General features: G+C 38.7%; 1 protein-coding gene across 4 annotated transcripts in view; it reads right to left on the bottom strand.

Annotated features, from left to right (window-relative positions):
• The window catches only part of PROM1 (prominin 1), a 206,444-nt gene that overhangs the window by 169,134 nt on the left and 22,319 nt on the right, over window positions 1-14,991 (bottom strand). For all 4 annotated transcript variants that reach the window (XR_013545551.1, XM_078394067.1, XM_078394066.1 and 1 more), the window contains exon 2: window positions 5,873-5,996. The gene's annotated coding sequence lies outside the window, so the exon portion shown is untranslated. The remainder of the gene's footprint in view (window positions 1-5,872; window positions 5,997-14,991) is intronic.

The raw sequence follows: 14,991 nt of genomic DNA, 5'->3' as shown, positions 1-14,991 counted from the left end.
CAATATTCTATGAAAATGTAACTTATGGTTTGCTTATGCAACAAACTGCATATCTATAAAATACTTTATTTTTTTAAAAAAAATCTTTAAAATCCTTAAGAATGGTCTTTTGAACAACAAATCTGCTGAGCCTGCTTCCAGAGAGATTGTGAAGCCACAGAATGCTACAAAGTCCTATCTGCCTGAGCTTTGATAGATCTGGCGACTACAAAGCCATGTGTGTGTTCTTGCTGAACTTTATTAAGTGCAAGCAAGTATCTTTTTAGGATAGACTCATGAGAAGGGGTCTGTAATACTTCCTGGCTGAGGTCATCTGGACTCTACCCAGCTGTAAAGGAGATTCAGACTCCTAATTGCTCTCTAGCTGCCGATCAAGCAGTCCCCGACAGGAGGCTGGGTCCTGACACTCTGTTCCAAAAAAACCCAAAAAAAACCACCAGGCCTTAAATACACCACTTACTCTTTCAGAAATTTCCCCTATTTAACCCATAAACAAAACCCACAGCCAACCACGTCTCCTAAGATCTTCCTCCAATCCTTACCCAGGTATTTTAGTATATAAGTCAGCTTGTAGCCCAGCTATTTAAAGAACAACCATATCAAAAATGTTCCTTCTTCTCAAAAATCCTAGCAGTGATGTTATCTCTCTCAACCTGTTACCAGAGTCCCATGTAATCCAACGAAGATGCAAGCTGACAACAATTACAGGATTTCAAACCCCAATATTTGTACAGTTCTAGCCTGAATGCAATTTTCCAGAGTCCCAAACAACATTCCAGATGTCAAGATGAAGCTAGGAAAAATCTCCGGCTATCCCACCTCAGTATTTGTACAGTTCCAATCTCAGTACGATATTCTAAATTCCCAAAGGCTATATTATCCTACATATAACATAGGAGGTGTATTGAGACTGTCACTCAGCTTTCCACCAGCAGGTGTCCTTATACTCCACTGTATGTTCCTTCCACCTTAAATCCAACCAACAACTCCAGTCCTAGTTTTCCCAGTTCCACAATCTATCCTTGGGGACCGCATCTTGACAGTACCTTCTCACAGTATATAAAATAGCCCTTTATAACCGTAGCCTCTGGGGGGGTTGTCTCCCACAGCTTCCCCACTCCCAGGATATTTATATAGTTCCCAGGTTTTTATAGCACTGTTGAGAAGTCTAGTAGCTCGACATTATTATTTTCCAGTTTGTTTTTCTTACTTATAAGAGTTTTAAATCCTGTCCGATGTTATTTAATTCACCCTGGGATTTTTCCAGGATCAGATTTTTCCTTCTCTCACTCTCTCATTTCTTGGCCTTGACTGGCCTGCATTCCAAAGATAGCTTTGATTTAGAGAGAGCAGGCCAGTAAGTAAGTTTGCCGCTTTTCCCCTTCCTTTTGGCCAAATATTGTCACTATAGTTTCTTTTTCTGCTATTAGGGCTATTCATAGATCAAAGGCTTCAACTTGCTTTATTATTGTAAATTTTCAATGCCATATTTATTTGTTCTCCTCTCCTCCAGGAGGGGGGTGTTACTCACAGCTCACTGCCAAAGATGGCTCCTGCATCTGATCCGTGCTCGAGTGATCTTTTCAGAGGGAAGAAATACTAGGTTACTGCCCAGCTTCCTTCCCCTCTGTTGCTCACCAGCTTCAGGGAAACTTCTCCTGGGCTCTCCTTTGGACCCTCATATCCTGAAGGACCCTCAGACCGGGCGGTTCGAGCTTTCTCCCAGAGCTATTCCCAGGGGTTGCTGAGTGCACTGTGACAAGCACCGCCTTCAGTTATAATTCTGATATTGACGACTGGACAAAAATGCCAAAAGGTAACCATAAAATGATGAAACCAATTAATCTTACAGAAAACATCATTAAAATATTTCGTAGGTGGCATTTTACTCCAATAAATTAGGCAATGTCAGAAGGGATCTGTAATATTTGCTGGAAACTTACGATCATGTATGATGGTCATGTGAAAGAGGAAAAAAATTGGTTATAGATTTGGGAAATGTCACAATTGGGAATTGTCACAAGAAATTGTTCAACAAAAAATAAGTTTTAAGCCTGAAATGTTATTATTGAATATAAAGCCAGAAATCATTGATAAGAAAATAAAATATAGTTTACTGTATATATTTACTGTAGCTCGGTTACTCTGGGCCCAAAAATGGAAGGGTGGAGCTTCATCCAACAATGAATGAGCTATTAAAGAAGCTACTGGATATTGCAGAACTAGATATGCTTTCAGCGGCACTACATGATCAATCAAGACATTTTTTAAAGGAAAGCTGGAAGCTGATGTATAAATGGGTCCAGGAAAAGACAGGGAAGAAATAGTTTATAGCGAATTGGTGCTCACCAGAATCCTTTGATGATATTTAGACCAGACAATGGTGAAATTTCAGATCTATTTGTGTAGTACGGATGTTTAGTTTTGATGTTTTTTTATTGTTAGTGTTTGTTCCTCTTTGGTTTTAATTTTCTGTTTTGTATATTTGCATGCATGAAATGAAAATATTGGGGGGGAAGGAGGAAAAACTGAGAATGAGCTGAGGTCAGTTAGGTACACTAAAGGCAATAAAAAAGCATTCTTCAGGTATGGGAGTAGCAAAAGACAAACAAAAGACATAGTGGTGCAGCTCTGCAATGGGGATGGAAAAATGATAACAGAGGATAAAGAAAAGGCAGACTTTCTTCTTTATTATGATAACACCATTGGGCTGGTTATCTCGCCACCCTGCACATCTGTGGACATATGTCTCTTCTCCTAGTGCCTGCACTTTTGAACACTTTCAATTAGTTTTGGAGCTGATATAGACCAATGAAAGTTGCAGAGAGTATAAAGAGGTTCGGTAAGTGTTTGATGTTCTGTCTAATATATTTTATCATGCCTAATACAGAGAGAGAGGGGGAGCTTGTTTCAACTTTCAACATCCTGAGACTTTGTCTCTCATTTATAATTTGGACTTCCATGGATGTTTCAGTTCCTTTTGTTTTGTTTTCTTCTTGGTATACAGAAGATCTAGTAGTCACCTTTTTGTGACAGACTGAGCATCTTCCTGGCTGTTCCCATTGATGGCTGATTGAGGGGGGAACATCCATGGACACATATATGGGAGCTGTGGTTTAAGAGGCGCTATGCCTCTGATTCACTGAGTGGTGGCCTAAAGTTATTCCTCTTCCTCTTCTCAGCAGGCACTCTCACTGTATCTGAAGCATTATCTCTTTTACCCATACAACTGCTAAAGCAGCCCTTTCCTTCCCTAAAACAAATTCTCTATTCAGTAAATTCTCTTATTCCCTTTTGTTGCTCTCTGATTAACTGAAATTGACAATAAGCTAAGAATAATCTATAAATAGTTTTCTCCATCAAACAACCCACAATGTAGTCTATGAAGAGGTCACTCCAATGTTACCATTGTTTGAAAAAAGAGGAAGAGGTGTCATGTAATTCTTGTATAAAATCCAAAATAAGGGTGGGGAACATATTTATTCAATTGCTAAAAAGGCTAGTTTTCAAGTCCTTCAGGGCCCTACATCAGGCTGGCCGTTACAGAGCTGAGAGGGAGAGAAGAAACAAAACAGATGGGAGCAGGAAAGGGGATCCATTTACATCAACATTTTCCCTTGTTTCTGTCCCCTAAACATCTCATACTGCAAATGTGGGGAAGTACTGAGTGTGAGACAAGCTGGTTGTGAAGTCATGACAGGAGCAAGATATAAAACAGACACTACATGAATCAGTCAACAGTTTATGTAACACCATTTCTGTCCATTGTTCTCTATAAAAAATTTACTTAAGAATCACCATGTTATACTTCAACAACTTTTTAAAATGTTTGCAAACAAATATTGGAGTAAGGTTAATTGTCAACAGTAACTGTGATTTTGGAATAACTCTCCCTTACTCATTTCAAGGACTGTTTAACCAACTTTTTGAAAAAGAGTAACTGACTATTTCATAATAGAAAATTAGAATTTATAATCCCTATTCTGTAATGAGATCTTTGAGCTAAGCACATTTAAAATTAGAGCTAGCATTATACAGGACCTTTTTTGACAGTATTTCTACAATTAAAAAAAATAAAATCTGATTAAAATTTTTAAAACATTCAAAAACCATGGGTTTTTGTTCCCTCTTGTCTGTGAGCAACAATTCATTATTCATGGAGTGAATTTGTTCCTGAAAAAGCCAGCATTTACCATAGATCGTATCTACAATAGTGCATGGACTGTGGGGATCCTGTGTGAAATCCTCAAAATGAGAGGAAGTTCACTGAGTGATCTTAGGGGTGTTGATAAAAACAGGGTAACTTGCATCAGAAAATTAGTAATCTCATCAATCTAGAAAACAGAATTCAACATAAGCTTTTACAGTTCAACTGCCAAAATACACAACCTCCCTCTTCAGACACAAATTAACTTCTCCACTTCTCTCCAGCTCTTCTTGGCTCCTCCTCCTTCAGGTTCTCCTGGACAGACTCACCTCCTGCATTTCCCCAGCCAATCACCTTGTTTCTCTTCTTACCACACAAAACTGAATAGGGGTCCATCACATTCCTCCCCCCTTTACTTCACAGCCTGATTAAGAGCCTATAACAGTTTCCATAAAGAGCAATGAACTCTAGAGCATATAATATCACCTTTAGTTAACATTACTAACTACGGTTCTATAGTTATCTATCATACTTTTCCACACATTTTTCCATTTTACCTTCTTTCTAGATCTTTCCTTCAGGTTGTTGGACAATGTACCTACCACCACATTTTCTTTTTACTGTTTATATTTCAAAATCAAAATCTTGAAATAACAAACTCCATCTTAACAACTTACTATCTGGACCTTTTACATAAAGGTGAATGGTCCGCATGGAGCACAGATCTCCATCCCCATAAAGGTTTGAATTTGCCTATGGCCCAAACAATTGCCAAACATTCCTTTTCTACAGTAGACAAATGTTTTTCTCATTGTTGTAACTTTTTTCTTATAAACACAATAGGGTGCAATAAACAATCAGTATCTGATTGACTTAACATAGCCCCTAAGCCTACATTGGACACATCGGTGGTTACCACAAACACTTGGTCAAAATAGGGGGCTATTAACACCAGTGTTGATATTATGGCCCCTTTTAACTTTATAAAAACAAGTAAGGCTCCAGATGATCTTACCAGGGTGACTTTTCCATGTTAATTCTGACATAAGGGAGACTACTGTCCTGAAATTTGGTCTAAATCATCTATAATAACCTACTAGACCAAGAATCCTTTTTAAAATTATTAATATTCCTGACTCCAAACAGAACACAGCTGAGGAATAAAGTTGAGGTAGACCCAGGGAGCTCACGACTGGAGCAAGCAAACAGGAGTTTCCCAGAGGAGTTCAACAGGGGAGGCCAAGGAGGAGGGCCCAAAATATTTTGTTGTTCTTTTGGATATAGTTATTTATTTGCAGATGCTCCCAGTTACATTCAAGGTAACAAAACAAAAGGGACATACATTCATAAACTATCAGTGGGAAACAAAATGCTTGCAGGGATTATGGCTGGTGGAGGCAATTCAGTTGCAGTAACCTGCAGTAACCTGTTTGTCTTTGTTCCTGAGTGCAACATGGTATACACATGTAACAATTGCAAAGCAGTGGCAATGTCAGAAGTGAGAGAACTGGAGCAGGAAGTAGCCACACTCAAGGCTATAAGGAAAGATGAAGCATACATTGACAGAACTCTTGAGCAGCAGCAGCTGTCACAGCGGGCACTAGAAAGGGAAGGGACTCAAAGCAAAGCAGAGGAGGAGAGTGCCAAGGAGAGTACAAACAGAGTGGAAGAACCACTGTGGAAAAGAGTCACAGTTAGGAGCAAAAGAAAGAAGAAACTCTTCACCTGTAGAATTGCAAAACCACTTTCAGATTCTTGAAGAAGAGTCTTGCAGACAGCATGCCGAGATCCCAGAAGAGGACATGAGAAGGGCCGAAGCACAGCCAGATACAGTCTCTGAATCTCCAACCTACAAAAAGAAGAGAAGAAGAGTAGTTGTTGTAAGAGCCTCACTGCTGTGTGAAATTGAGACTGAAATATGCCGGGAAGATCCATGGACTCAGCAGGTATGTTTGTCTCCCTGGAGGGATGTGACAGAAGGACTGCCATCACTTGTAAAACCCACAGATACATATCCTTTTCTTCTTGTCCACGTGGGAACAAACGACACAGCCAAGAGGAGCTTTGAAGAAATCATGTTAGACTTTGAAATTCCAGGAAAGAAACTCAAGGACTTAGTGGGCCCATATAGATTTTTTTATCCATCCTACCAGTACTAGGAAGAGGAATAGAAAGGCAAAAGAAAATACTTCAGGCCCAGATAGTTTTTTTCATCCATCCTACCGGTGCTCGGAAGAGAAACTGAAAGAGAAAGGAAGACCCTCTGGGTGAATGACTGGCTACAAAGGTGGTGTCAACATGAGAGATTTCATAGAATCACAGAATCACAGAGTTGGAAGAGACCACAGAGGTCATCAGGTCCAACCCCCTGCCATGCAAGAACTCCATCAAAGAACTCCCGACAGATGGCCATCCAGCCTCTGCTTAAGAACCTCCAAAGAAGGAGATTCCACCACACTCCGAGGCAGCATATTCCACTGCTGACCAGCTCTGACTGTCAGGAAGTTCTTCCTGAGATTCAGGTGGAATCTCTTTTCCTGTAATTTGAAACCACTGCTCCTGGTCCTAGTATCTAGAGCCGTGGAAAACAAGCCTGTCCCTTCCTCAACATGACATCCTTTCAAATATTTAAACATGGCTATCATGTACCCTCTCAACCTTCTTTTTTGTAAGGCTAAACATTCCAAGCTCCCTAAGCCACTCCTCATAGGACATGGCTTCCAGACCTTTGGTTGCCCTCCTCGGAACATGTTTCAAGTTGTCAACATCCTTCTTGAATTGAGGTGCCCAGAACTGGACACAATACTCCAGGTGAGGTCTGACCAAAGCAGAACAGAGCGGTACTATCACTTCTCTTGATCTAAACACTATACTCCTATTGATGCAGCCAAGAATTGCATTGGCTTTCTTGGCAGCCACATCACACTGCTCACTCATGTTCAGTTTGTGGTCTATCAAGACTCCTAGATACCTTTCACAGGTACTGTTGTCTAGCCAGGTGTCTTCCATCCTATATCTGTGCAGTTCATTTTTTTTCCTGCCTAACTGTAGGACCTTACATTTCTCCCTGTTGAAATTCATTTTATTTATTTATTTATTATTGGATTTTTATCCCGCCCTTCTAGACAAAAGTCTACTCAGGGCGGCTCACAATGTATTAAACACAAAAACAGATTAAAACCACATTTAATTTTGTTAGTTTTGGCCCAGGGCTCTAATCTGTCAAGGTCATTTTGAATTTTAACCCTGTTCTCTGGGGGATTAGCAACCCCTCCCAAATTGGTATCAACTACAAATTTAATCAGCATACTCTCTATTCCTTCATCCAAGTCATTGATAAAGATGTTGAATAGCACAGGGACCAGAACAGAACCTGGGGGCACCCCCTAGTTACCTCTCTCCAGGATGAAGAGAAGCCATTTGTGAGTACCCTTGGGGTTCAGTCAGTCAACCAATTACAAATGCACAGAGATATAATATAACATCTCTAATGAAAGCAAGAGATTTCATGGAAAAAAATGAGAAGAAACTGAAAAATCCAGGTGACAAGGAACCAGAAGAAAGATCCCGAGAGGAACAAACACAATTACCACAACCAGAATCAGACACGGAATCAGAAGTACAAGAAACAAATGAGCCAAGATGCACCAGAAGCATGATGAAGAAAAAACAAAAAGATAGTAATTTCAAGCAAGATGTCTAGAAAACAAATGAAGATTATATCAGTAAACGTAAATGGCCTAAACTCACCCCAAAAAAGAAAAAGGACCTTTCTACAACTGCAAAAACAGAAATTTGATGTTATTTGCATTCAGGAAACTCATATGAAAAGAAAGGATTTGAAATTATTAGAATGGCCAAGATTAGGAAAACTATTTGCAGCTTCAGACGTGAGCAAGAAGAAGAAAGGAGTTGCTATCTATATGAAGAAGGAATGGGAGCCTCGCCTGACCTTTGCCTCAGAGGATGGAAGGATAGTAATGGTGGAAATTCAAAGAGAATCCAAGAAATTGTTAATAGTCAATGTCTATGCACCAAATGGAAACCAGGAAAATTTTTATAAATAACTGCAATGGGAATTGGAAAACAAAGACTATGACCATTACTGTATAACTGGAGATTTTAATGCCATCTTTGACAGAGAACTAGATACAAAATCAGGAAAAATAAGCAAAAAGAAGAGAAACATCATCCCCAGGAATTTTTTACAACTAGCAGAAGAATTGAGTATGGTGGATGCATGGAGAACATGTAATCCAAAGACAAGAGACTATACCTTTTACTCTAATAGGCATAAATCATGGTCAAGGATTGATGCATGCTGGATGTCAACAAACCTGATGACAGAATTAGAACTAATAGATATTTTACCCAGTACATTTGTGGATCATAACCCAATTATGTTACAAATAGGCAGTAGACCAAGAGAATTCAACTGGAAACTTAATATATTACACTTAAAAAATGAAGAATTCAAGAAACAAGCAAAAGAAGAAAGGGATTTCTTTTTTAAACAGAATATAAGACCAGATATTTCAATGCGTATATTCTGGGAGGCAAGTAAGGCTTTCTTCAGAGGAATTGCCATAAGATTTGGTGCAAAACTAAAAAGAGAAAGACGGAAAAAATATGAGATTCTAGAAAGCAGTTTAGCTCTGAAAGAGAACGAGTTAAAACAAAATCCAACAAATAAAGATTTGACAGAAAAGATAAAATATATACAACACCAAATAAATATATTGCTCACTGAAGAGACCGCAAAGAAGCTTAAATTTGCAAAGCAAAACTTTTTTGAGAATGCAAACAAACCAGGAAGATGGTTAGCATACAAATTAAGGAAAGAGAAGGAGAAGACAATAATCCAAACTTTGAAAGATGAAAAGGGAATAGATTTAAACAGGAAGAAATAAAAAAAATTGCTGAAGATTTCTATCGGAAATTATATGAGAAAAAAGAAGTAGATAGAGACACCCAGGAAGAATATATACTGAAACACAACAATATGAAATTGACTAAAGAACAAATCCAGTCCTTAAACGAGCCCATAACGTATGCTGAAATTATGGAAGCCCTTAAAAAACAAAAAAATGGGAAAGCACCAGGTCCGGACGGCCTACCAGCAGAATATTATAAAGAACTGGAAGAGGTGCTACTTCAGCCATTTAAGAAGTTGTTAGAATGTGTTGAGGAGGAAGGGGAAATACCAGCAACATGGACCGAAGCAATAATTTCTCTTATACATAAAGAAAACATGGAAGGCAAAGAAATACAAAATTATAGGCCGATTTCACTGCTGAACGTGGACTATAAAATTTATGCAACTATTTTGGCAACTAGAGTGAAAAGAATTTTAATCCACCTGATACATCAAGATCAGTCTGGGTTTCTCCCCAAAAGACAGATGAAGAATAATATAAGGATAGTTTTAAATGCCCTGGAACACTACGAAGCACACCCGGAGAAACAGATGGCCATGATATTCCTGGATGCGGAGAAAGCTTTCGACAATCTTGACTGGAATTTTATGATACACACGTTGGAAACACTGCAGGTTGGAGAAAGATTTATGAAACTAATCAAAGTAATATATACTGAACAAAAGGCAAAAGTAAGAATCAATGGCGAATTATCAAAAGAAATCCAAATACAGAAAGGTACTAGACAGGGGTGTCCACTCTCCCCACTCCTATTTATTTTGACTCTGGAAATACTTAACGAACAAATTAGAAATAAAAAGGAATTGAAAGGATTAAAAGTAAAAGGTCAAGTCTACAAACTCCAGGCCTTTGCGGATGATTTAGTTATTATATTGGAAGAACCATTGGATTCAATAGAAGACTTAATGACAACGTTAAAAAATTTTGGCGACATGGCAGGAATGAGAATAAATCAAAAGAAGACTAGATTACTTACCAAGAACATGAGAGAACAGGAACGACAAGAGTTAATAGAGAAGACGAACTTCCAAGAGGAGAAGAAAATCCGATATTTAGGAATACAAATTACAAAGAAGACAAGCACATTATTCAAAGATAACTACATGAAATTAATGAAGGAGATACAGAACAATTTGGAGAAATGGGATAAATTACAACTATCGTTGTTGGGAAGAATTGCAACAATTAAAATGACTATCTTGCCAAAAATCTTATTTTTATTTCAGTCAATTCCTATCATATTAAAGCAGCCATTTTTAAAAGAATTTAATAAGATAATTATGAGATTTATATGACAAGGTAAAAAAACAAGAATTAAAATTAAGGCAATGCAAGATGATAAGCAGAGGGGTGGCTTTGGTCTTCCTGACTGGGTTTTGTATTATAGAGCTTGTATTCTAGATTGGATAAAAGAATGGATAACTCTAGAAAATGACAGATCTTGGAAGGACATGATTTGCAATTAGGTTGGCATGCTTATTTATGGTATAAAAAGGACAAAGAACAAAAAAATTAATTCACATATGATAAGGAAAGCTTTACTGGGAATGTGGAGAAAGATTACACAACAAGTTTATTACTAAACACCTGCATGGGTGTCACCGATAGAAGCCTTTACACAAACCAATCTTATGACAAAAGCAAATCTTCTAAGATATCAAGATCTATTAAAAAAGGATGGTGAATTAAGGTCTAAAGAGGAATTAGAGTCGCAGAATATTTATTTAGGCTGGTGGCCTAGAATTCAGCTAGAATCTAGATAAACAAAAGATAAAATAGAGGGTTTCTACTTCGAACAAACTATCTTTGATAAATTGTTATTGGGTTCAAAAGAACAAATTGTTAAGAAAATGTATAATTATATGTTGGAAATACAAATGCAAGAGGAAATGGTTAAAGAACCTATGATTAAGTGGGCTCAAAATATAGGGCACAACATTGATATTGATCAATGGCTGAAAATATGGCAAAATAACATAAAGCTCACAAGATCGGTTAATTTTAAAGAGAATATATATATGTTCTATAGGTGGCATATGACCCCAGAAAAACTGTCAAAGATGTATACTGATATATCAAATAAGTGTTGGAAATGTGAAACACAAATGGGAAGTTATTATCATATGTGGTGGTCGTGTGGGGTAGCGAAAAAATACTGGAAAAGAGTACATGCTATGTTACAACAAATTTTGCTTTGTAAAGTACCACTAATCCCAGAATTGTTTCTATTAAGTATGATACCCGATAGCATAGATAAGTCAAAGGAACATATAGTTATATATATTATTACAGCAGCCAGAATTATGTATGCTAGAAATTGGAAAAGTCCGGCGGTACCGGAACAAGAAGATCTTATTGAAAAGATACGGGAAATAGCCGAAATGGACATCTTATCAGAAGTTATGAAAGATCAACCCGTGCAAAAGGCAACAGAAAGATGGGACTTATTTTATAAATGGACTGAATCAACAGGTAGTAGCTGAATATATATAGTGAAATGAGAACTTTACATACAAGGCAGAAAAGAGTAAATAGAATGATTTCAAATTTGATATGGCAATAGGTATAGATTGGATATTAGTATGTCATAGTTTCCCCTCTCCCTCACAAATCCCTCTCCCTTACAAATCCCAACTCCCCTTTTCCTTTGTCCCCCTTTATGTTAAAAAAAATATTTAAATTTTTTTTAAAAAACCAATTACAAATCCACAAAACAGTAGCACTGTCTAGCCCACATTTTACTAGCTTCCTTGCAAGAATATCTTGGGGAGCCTTGTCAAAAGCCTTACTGAAATCAAGATATGCAACATCCACAGTGTTCCCTTCATCTATAAAGCCTGTAACTCTGTCAAAAAAAGAGAGATGAGATTAGTCTGGCATGACTTGTTTTTGAGAAACCCGTGTTAACTTCTAGTAATGACAGCATTGCTTTCTAAGTAATTACAAACTGTCTGCTTAATGATCTTCTCTAGAATCTTTCCAGGAATTGATGTCAGACTGATGGGGCAATAATTATTTGGGTCTTCTTTTTTTCCCTTTTTGAAGATAAGGACAACATTTGCCCTCCTCCAGTGTGTGGGGACTTCTCTTGTTCTCCAAGAATTCTCAAATATTATTGCCAATGGTTCTGAATTTATTTATTTATTTATTTATTTATTTATTTATTTATTTATTTATTTATTTATTTATTTATTTATTTATTTAACTTATATGCCACCCTGGGTGACTTACAACAATTAAAATACAGTAAAAAAGATAAAACAATTAAAATGTATACTCTACTTCTGCCAGTTCTTTTAATATCCTTGGATGTAATTCATCTGGCCCTGGAGACTTGAATTCATTTAGAGTAGCCAGGTATTCCTGTACTACTTCTCTACCTATTCTGTGCTGCATTTCCCCCACTACATCATGTGCTCTTTGCCCCTCAGGTTGAGCACTATTTTCCTTTTTGGAGAAAACAGAGTAGTTCAGCCTTTTCCCTGTCCTCTGTTACTAGTTTGCCATCTTCTCCACGCAGCGACCCTATCATTTCCTTGTTTTTCCTTTTTCTGCAGGCATAATTAAAAAGCCTTTTTTTTATTGTTTTTAATCTGTCTGGCAAGTCTGAGTTCATCCTGCACTTTTGCTTTTTTTACCTTCCCCCTATATATACTGGCTTTTTGCTTGTATTCCTCCTTGGTGTTTTTCCCATTTTTCCATTTCTTCTACATGTTTTTTTAAATACTTAGTTTGGTTGAAAGATCTTTAGTCAACCATTCTGGTTTCTTTAGACATTTCCAGTTTTTCCTTCTTATTGGAACAATTTTAGATTGTGCCTTTAGGATCTCCCTTTCCAGAAATTTGCTGCTTGGGTAACAGCCTATCCTACATATTATTTGACCCAGGCTTCATGCTCCGGAGAAGACACTCCAGCTTCGCATACAGCATTGAAACAACATGGGAATTAGCAGTTACTGGTTATAAGTCTCTGCTCGATTGGCACAGAGCATGACGCCAGGGGCTACTTCCGACAGTGGGAGAGGTCATTGCACCTAACTAGGTAGCTACTGCCCGCCTTAAGCTGGGCAGTCCCCAGCCAGTAAGGTGCTACTTCACCATGGTCTGTTAACCTCACAGGGTGTGTGGGGTTTAGGGTGAAAGATGACAAACAGATGGATAACCCCGCACCATGCAACAATCATAAGAAAACTTCTGCACTAAAGTTGGGCACCTGGAATCTTCGGACAACGACCTCTGGCTTTTTTGATGACTTGCATGAAACAGACGACCAAGGCTCTGTGGTCAGAAATACTCTGCTGAGATCCATTGTTCCACCTACTGTGGGGAGTGAAAGAATCCTGTCTCTGCAGCTCCACTCATCAGTGGGATCGGTCACCCTCATCAGTGCGTATGCACCAACACTGTCATCTACAACAAAAGACAAATTCTATGATGATCTGGCAGCTACTATAAAAAAAAATCCCCGAGAGAGAACCACTGTTCATTCTCAAAGACTATAACACTACAGTTGGTACTGATCACAATTCTTGGCCCACTAATCTAGGCCGTTTTGGCATTGGGGAGATGAACAAAAATGGCCAACGCTTGCTGGAGTTTTGCTATTATTATAGTTTTTGTGTCAGCAACACGTTCTTTAATATGAAGCTTCAACACAGAGTTTCCTGGAGACATCCAAGATCCAAGCATTGGCATCAGCTTGATTTGATCCTCACTAGACATTCTAGCCTTCCTAGTATTACGATCACATGCAGTTACCAGAGTGCTGGTTGTGATACTGTTCACTCCCTGTTGTGCAGTAGAGTAAAACTGCAAACAAAGAGATTTTATCACACCAAAAAGGAAGGAAGACCGTGTTTTGACATCAGCAAGACTCACAATCAAAGAAAAGTGGAGAAATTTGCCCAAGCGCTTGAGGAAAGCCTTCCAGGCCCAGCTGATGCAAATGCACCGGAACGATGGGAACATTTCAAAAACGCTGTTTATAACACTGCCTTGTCCATATTTGGCAAGAAGACCAAAAAGACGGCAAACTGGTTTGAAGCCCATTTGGAGGAGTTGATGCCACCCATCGAGGATAAGAGGAGAGCTCTAGCAGCATACAAAGCCTGTCCTAGTGAGTACAACTTGCAAGCTCTTTGAGCTGCTCATAGCCAAGTCAAGCAGGCTGCCAGGAGATGTTCCAACAATTATTGGCTTCAGCTCTGCTCTCAGATACAGATAGCAGTGGGCACGGGTAACATCAAAGGAGTGTATGACAGTATCAAGCAGGCTTTAAGTCCAATACAGAAGAAATCTGCTCCCTTGAAGTCTGTTACAGGCATGATCATCCAGGACCGAGCACAGCAGATGGACCGCTGGGGGCAGCACTACTCTGAGCTATATTCCAGAGAGAATGTAGTAAATGAAGAGGCACTAAATAACATTGAGTGCCTGCCTGTCTTGGAAGACATGGACAGCAAACCAACTTCAGCAGAAATACAAGCAGCCTTGGATTCCCTCACCTACGGCAAGGCACCTCAGAAAGATAACATCCCTGCTGAAGTGCGGTAAAGACATCATCACCAAGCTGTATGAAATATTTTGTTTTTGCTGGAGCGAAGGTAGAGTACCACAGGACATGAAAAATTCAAACATCATCACATTATATAAGAACAAAGGGGACAGGGGCAACTACAATAACTACTGTGGCATCTCTCTTCTTAGTGTTGTAGGGAAGCTACTTGCCCGTGTTGTGCTGAAGGGGCTCCAGGTGCTTGCAGACAGAGTTTATCCAGAATCACAGTGTGGATTTTGAGCTAATAGATCCACCACTGACATGGTATCCTCCCTCAGACAGTTGCAGGAGAAACATAGGGAACGACAGACACTCTTTGTGGCCTTTGATTTGGTTAGCAGGGATGGCCT

This window comes from Pogona vitticeps, chromosome 5, assembly GCF_051106095.1.
Source record: "Pogona vitticeps strain Pit_001003342236 chromosome 5, PviZW2.1, whole genome shotgun sequence".
Taxonomy (NCBI): Eukaryota; Metazoa; Chordata; class Lepidosauria; order Squamata; family Agamidae; genus Pogona; species Pogona vitticeps.
Note: the sequence above shows the minus strand (reverse complement) of the source record. Positions and strands in the feature narration are given on the sequence as shown.